The sequence below is a fragment of the Solanum lycopersicum genome, chromosome 9 (genome assembly GCF_036512215.1).
Source record: "Solanum lycopersicum chromosome 9, SLM_r2.1".
In the NCBI taxonomy this organism is placed as follows: Eukaryota; Viridiplantae; Streptophyta; class Magnoliopsida; order Solanales; family Solanaceae; genus Solanum; species Solanum lycopersicum.
In genome coordinates, this window is record NC_090808.1 from 2,043,456 (window position 1) to 2,051,262 (window position 7,807).

Below are 7,807 nucleotides of genomic sequence, written 5' to 3' on the forward strand. Positions count from 1 at the left end.
TTAAAAAATAAAGTTGCATATAAAACTTTTTTTATGTTAATTTAAGGAGAAAATATACCTTTTAATTAAATGCTAGTTAAAATTCATAAAATTTGATTCTCGAAAAACAAATAATGACAACTACTATATAATATGAAAGCAACATGTTGATTAATTAAATTAAAACTTGCTTAGTCCACCAACCAAACAAGCACTAATCTTGTTTATTTCTTAATAAATATCAATCAATCTCTAATCTTGTTTATATATATCTTTTCCATACATGTAAGTCTTGTTCATTTATCCAAACCAAAAAAAAAAATTATCCAAAAAAATAAAAAAAAATTCTCTCAATATTTTCCAAGATGATAACCATAGCAACAGAACAAAAATTCATAGTAAAAGTTGAATCTCCAACATCTGAATTTCTTGTTGAAATAAAAGGAAGTGACAAAGTTGAAGAGTTAATCAAAATTGTGAAAAAAGCATGGGGAAGTGATTACATGTTATTAAGGCATAATTCTGTTGAAATGAAAGTTGATGAGAGTTTATCAAAATATGATGTTAAAGATGGTTCAATTATCAGAGTCAATGTCTTTGCTGAAGCTCCTTGATAAAAAAAAAATAATTATATTTTGTAAGTGATACGTATTTATTATCTGTTTTAATTTGTGAGATGTGAATAATAGATGTTGTTACGTGTGAGTACAATCAGTTGAATTTGTTGTTTTTAGCTTGATATGTAGATACAACGTTATTCCTTTAAAAAAAAAACTTTTTATCTGTTGAATTTATTTTGAATTTACTAGTTATATATTTCTAAGAAACAATTTTGTTGAAATAATAGTGGATAAGATTTTATCTACAATATTAAAGATAATATTTGTTATTGAAGTCAAAGTCTTTGTTAAAGTTTCTTGAAAAATTATTATTTGTAAGTTTGTAATATATGGGGTATAATTAGTTTTAATTTTAGGGCTTAATTTGCGGTGATGATTAAAAATTTTCGATTTAATTAGAGATTTATTTGAGGAGTGTTAGTAGTGATGGATTTATTATGGGTGTATTAGATTTGATACTTATGGAGTATTGGTAATAGTGAATTTAGGTCGCATTCGATTCGATTAAATTTATTATTTTTGGCTCAAATCATAAGTTTATATGTAAAAATTAGAATTATGATTATGGTTTATGTGTTTTTATTTTAGTTTAAATTTAATTTTAACAGTTTATATGTTATAAGAGTCACTTTCAAGAGTAAGAGTACACAAATTTCATGACAAATTCATTATTTGTTAGTGAAACTAATATTAACTGAAAGTTTTTTTAAAGTTATTAAAATATTCATGATAGTAAATGAAAAAAGTTCAATCAAAATTTATAAGTTTCTTATCTGCTTTCTAATTGATCTTTAAAAATTAAAATTTTGAGTTATTGTCTATTAAATTAATACAACTTAACAAGAAAAAGAAAATTATTAAAAATTTATATGAAGCCAGGTTCATGCGAGGTGAATTTATACATGTTAAGCGAGTTAAAAATAAAATAAAAATTCTAATATGAGTGAATTAGTTTACGAATTAAACTCAATTTGCCCAACATCACCCAATTACCATCTCTAAGTAAAGCGGATTGATCTAATCTGATTTATTTTGGTTCAAACGAATTTTAAATAAATTTAAATCTTAATTTATTTAGATTCAACCCGTTCAATTATCACCTCAAAAATCTCGTGAAAAGAATATCTCTTTTTGATAATAAATATTCTAAAGCAAAAGATAAAAACAAAATTAAACTAAAAATGACGTGGCAGATAACATTTGATTGGTTGAAATAGATCATTTGAAGTTTGAACACTTTGAATACTTGTTATTATCATACTTTATTATTATTATTATAACTTAAATTTTACGTCAAACTATCACGTATAAAAAATAAAATAATAAAAATAAATAATATTTTTTTAAAAAAATTCAAATGTTTTTAAAGAAAAATAATTTTATTGAAATTGTGATAGTCCTCATAAGGTAGGGTAGGCCCTTACCTCTACAAAATTAGTATTCCCTCTATTTTAATTTTTTAATATATATGAAATTTTTTTTTTGTTTTCATTTCCAAAAACAAATTTAATTTATACTTCTTAATAGAGATTCTATTCTTAGCGTACTGTAATTGTCCTAAAAATCTTTATGAAATATTTTAAATTCTTAGAACTCGTTTAATAAGTTGGATAAAATAAAATATTTTAGAATTACTTGTATTATTTTTTATATAATTTGTAATATCAATCAAACGTAATATAAAATTTTATTATTTTTATTTATTCATTATTTCAAAAATGGATTGTTACTTTTAAATTAGAGAAAAAAAAACAATTTTGAAAAAAAAAATAGAAAATAAATATTTAATGTTAGAGGGTAAAACGTGGAAAGAAAATAATTGATATATCAAAAATAATAATTAAAAATAAAATTCATTTTTTAGAAACAAATAAAAGTGAACGCTGAACAGAATAAATATATTTTTCCCACATTAAAAATAAAATATAACGACAATCCTAAAATAACTTTTTCTCTCCTAATAAAATTTCGCGTCCAATCAAATACGCGTAAATTGATAGGGGTTGGGGGTGAGAGGGGACCAATTAATAAAGTAACCTAACTTATAAGACCAAAAAAAAGAGGGTTAAGTTTAGGTAGTAACAAAATTTTATTTTATTTTTTTAAAAAAATGTTTTCTTCTTCTTCATCATCATCAAATCCATCTCTCCGGGTGAAAATTCCGGTGACCGGAGAAGGAAAATTGAGAATAAATGTGAAATCTCCGACGTCGGAGATGTATACGGAGGTTAAAGAATCAGATAAAGTGAAAGATTTGGAGAAATTGATTAAAAAAGCATGGGGAGATAATGATAATTATGTATCACTTTATTATAATTCAATTAAAATGAATAGTGATTATTTATTATCTTTTTATAATTTGAGAGATGGCTCTATTATTACCGTATCTCTTCTCGCTGAACCACCTCATCATCATCATCATCGTCTTCATCATCAATCGGTACGTTTATTTCTGACTTTCTTCTCACTCGAGTTCATTTTTAGGATAATTGCATTTTTAGTCGTTCAATTATGAAATTATTATATTTTGATCCTTATAGTCATCTTGTTAAAGTCATTGTTAGGATGATTTATCTTATATGTGGTATTTTATCATGATCGTTTTCATTTACGTTATTGCCTTTTATCTTGAGTTGAGAATCTGTTCAAAACAGCCTCTCTGTCACTAATTAGTGATATAAACTCTAGAACTTCTATCCTTTTCATATTTTATTTCGAAATATTATACCAAATTTATTGATATTGTTATTGTTATATTGAATTGTATTGTCTTAATTAAATAGTGAAATAGTAGATAATTATGTTAAATTTTGTGAATATTTATGAGGAAAGTGATGAAAAACATATTTTAAGTAATTAAAGTTGAATATATTTATTTAGATATGATAATATTCAAAACTAAAATTTATTAGTAAATGAGGGACCAAAAATGTTATTAACCATTTTCTTTTTAAAAAATTGCATCTTTTGTCTCTTAATTATTCATGATTTTTTATTGTAGTTTTTGTGATATTTGAGAAAATATATTTGGTGTGCTATTAATTGAAACACGTGTTTTTAGTTATTTTATATAGAAAAATATGTTATATTTGCATTATTTAATTATTTTACTATAAAACATGGAGTAATAATATATATGAAAAAATAAATAGTAGAATAGTTGATAATTGTGATAAATTGGGTAGATATTGCATCAATTAAGAAATCAAAAGCAATACATTTGAAATAATAGAATGTTAAATATTCTTAATCATACATCACAATTACTGAAAATATAATATATCAATAATTGAGATACTAAAAATAATATTACCTTTTTTTTTTATTTTGTAAAATCTTGAATTCCTTTTACTTTAAGTTAATTGTCATTTTACCAAATTTGTTGAAAATTTAATTTTCAATTTCAGAAATTAATTGATACAATTCAAAAGATAAATTGACAGTTGAATAGATTGCAGCATGTGACCTACTTATCTTATCTTATCCAATTAATTAATTACTTGCTTTTTATTTCTTTTACTTATTTTGTCTTCACATATTAATTTCCAATATATTTTTTAAAATTATTAAAAGTGCAAATTATATTGATTTTGACATTGAGCCTTATGTATATGAGATTTATAGTTGATTGAAATAATAAGAATTTTTTTTCCATACCCAAGGAACAAAATCTCTAAGTAGATGATAAATAATTTAATGAATATCGATTCTTTTTAATTACAATTCATGATTTATGTTATTTGTCTTTTCAAAATTAACATAAAAATGTATAATTACGTAAAATATAATATATTTTGTAAAAATTTAACACTAATACAACGATATTTTTTAAAGAGTCAAAATAATATTTAACTTCTAGCTGATTGCAATTTTTAATTTAGAAATTTGGAAATAATATTTAATTTAGGAGTTGCTTAGTTTTCGAATTTCTCATCTTTGGAATTTGGAAATTTGACCAAATGTACTTTGACTAAATCAACTATTAGCCCTTTTTAGATGTATTTTTATTAAAAAAATATACCACTTTCCATTTTCGCGTATTTAGATATTTTAAAACTATAGATAAAGTATCGATATTCTAAAACTATAGGTAAAGTATTTTATTTGTTCAATAATATTTGTTTATTATTGATTTTGTGTATTTTTTAAAAAATTATAAATAAAATATAATATCTTGAATAATGTAAATAAATGATTATAATTAATGATGAGGAAAAATAAGAAACTCAATGTAAAATTATTTATTAATTTCATAAAATATTTCAAAATAATATAGTGAATAACTATTGTTGAACAAAAAAAGTAAATAAATACAAACAATTAAATCTCTTGAAATTATCACATAAAAAGATGTAAATAAAGGATAAAAATGAATAAAAATTCCAACAACTCTCTTGGGGAATATTACTTTAGCTCATTAAGAAAAGTTGCAATAACTAATTACTAAATTATTTCTATTTATTTTATATCGTAAATTAAGCAATATTAATAAAAATATTCTCTTAATATGAGGGTTTGGTTGTAAACAATTTTTCTGTCACGAATTTTTAAAGCGATATATATTACAACGAATAAATAACTGTCGTTAAAATAATATTTATTTTGAAATAAAGAAAGTACCACATGTTTATTTTATATTTTTTTAAAAATATTTATTTAATGTTTGTGTCTTGGAAATGCAGAAATTTTCATGTGAAACCAAGAAAAATGTCAAATTTCAAGAGGAGACAAACAGCACCTCCAATGGTGAAATTAATGGTTGTCAAAGCTTTTTATTTCATATGGCAAAGATGTCATCTCAATTTTGCTCTTCCATATTTTCAAGACATTAAATTATGTATCTGAGAGAAAGTGGAAGGAGTTCGAAAGACGAATCGTCGTTACAGATATCAATAAAATCGAGTTAATATGTCATTACTATCAATATTTATTAACTAAACATTCTAAGATTTTACGTTAGTTTTTTCTACTTTATTTGTACTCCTATAAGATCTACTTATTTTGACATTAGTCTTCATTCTCTCTTAGGGTTTTAAATATTTTGAAAGTTAAATCGGGCGAAAAACATATAAAATATTTTGTCTTTTTGAGTTTCATATTCGAAATTCGAATTATTAGTTGTATAAGTTTTTCATCTGAATTATTCTTAAATGTTTATCAAAATGTTTAGTAATTGTAATATATTTATTTAATTATTTCAATCGAATATCTTAACCTAAGCTCTAGTATATCTAAGTATATACTACCAAACAAAATTTATTATATTAGTTTTAATAAATGAATAATCTCATTCGTAATCAACAATCAAATCAAACGAACTCTTAGAGTGAAATCTTAAATTTAAAATTATAGAATTTTCAATATGAAGCTTTTTTTTTTATTTGGAATTTTACTATAATTGATAAGGTGTCATTCTAAAATAAAAACAATAGTACAATTTTCATTTTCTATTTATATAAACAATATGATTAAAAAAAGATAAGAAATCCCAAAAACAATTGTGACATTCAAGGCTTTATTACAAAAGTAGCCAATATAATGTAGATTAAGTTTTAAAAAATAACCATTTTTGTTTTGGCCATTACATCCTCAACAAACAAATCAAAGTTTTTCTCTGAACTTCCATTGGCTAATATTGCAATTTCCATAGTTTTCTTCACTTCCTTTATAACCTTCCTCAAATCTTTTGAGTTTTCTTCACTCATAAGAAAATTAATCTTTTTTGCTATTTCCTCCTTTGTAATAATTGATTTATTATTAATATCATAATTATCACAAAGATTAATCCCAACTTTCCAATCATCAACCACCAACTTTCTATTAGTTTGTTGATCAACACTTATAAGATGACATACCATTGGTACACTTGCCCATAAGCTCTCTTACACCATTTTTTGGGTGATCCGGATTCCGACGTCAAAAATGCCAAATTTTTTCGTGGACGTCCGTCAAGACCTTGTCTATGCATACGGTTGTCCATCACGGCTTGTCCGACCCATTTGGAGGGTCAAACGAGCCCCGAAGCGAGCATACGCCTCATTTCGACGATTTTCGAGTGCTATAGCACACCATTTTTTGGGTGATCCGGACGACGTCGAAAATAATAAATTTTTTCGTGGACATCCGTCAAGACCTTGTCTACGCATACGGTTGGCCATCACGGCTTGTCCGACCCATTTGGAGGGTCAAACGATCCCCGAAGCGAGCATACGCCTCATTTCGACGATTTTCGTGTGCTATAGCACACCATTTTTTGGGTGATCCGGATTCCGACGTCAAAAATTCCAAATTTTTTCATGGACGTCCGTCAAGACCTTGTCTATGCATAAGGTTGGCCATCACGGCTTGTCCGGCCAATTTGGAGGGTCAAACGAGCCCCGAAGCGAGCATACGCCTCGTTTTGATGATTTTTGTTTGCTATAGCACACCATTTTTTGGGTGATCTAGATTCCGACGTCAAAAATGCCAAATTTTTTTGTGGACGTCCGTCAATACCCTTTCTATGCATACGGTTGGCCATCACGGCTTGTTCGACCCATTTGGAGGGTTAAACGAGCCCCAAAGCGAGCATACACCTCATTTCGACGATTTTCGTGTGCTATAGCACACCATTTTTTGGGTGATCTGGATTACGACGTAAAAAATGCCAAATTTATTCATGGACGTCCGTCATGACCTTGTCTATGCATACAGTTGGACATCACGGCTTGTTCGTCCCATTTGGAGGGTCAAACGAGCCCCGAAGCGAGCATACGCCTCATTTCAACGATTTTCGAGTGCTATAGCACACCATTTTTTGGGTGATCCGGATTCCGACGTTAAAAATGCCAAATTTTATTGTGGACGTCCGTCAAGACCTTGTCTATACATACAATTGGCCATCACGGCTTTTTCGACCCATTTGGAGGGTCAAACAAGCCCCGAAGCGAGCATACGCCTCATTTTGACGATTTTCGTGTGCTATAGCACACCATTTTTTGGGTGATCCGAATTCCTATGTCAAAAATGCCAAATTTTTTCATGGACGTCCGTCATGACCTTGTCTATGCATACGGTTGGACATCACGGCTTGTTCGTCCCATTTGGAGGGTCAAACGAGCCCCGAAGCGAGCATACGCCTCATTTCGACGATTTTAGAGTGCTATAGCACACCATTTTTTGGATGATCTGCATTCCGACGTCAAAAATGCCAAACTTTTTCTGGACGT

The 7,807-nt window shown here is 26.9% G+C and overlaps 1 long non-coding RNA gene across 1 annotated transcript; it reads left to right on the forward strand.

The window, feature by feature from the left end:
- The first annotated feature begins 273 nt into the window (after positions 1-273).
- LOC101265954 (uncharacterized) lies at positions 274-5,695 on the forward strand. The gene is made up of 2 exons (XR_011211664.1): positions 274-3,039; positions 5,282-5,695. It is a non-coding gene; the product is annotated as an uncharacterized lncRNA (long non-coding RNA).
- The last annotated feature ends 2,112 nt before the right edge of the window (positions 5,696-7,807 follow it).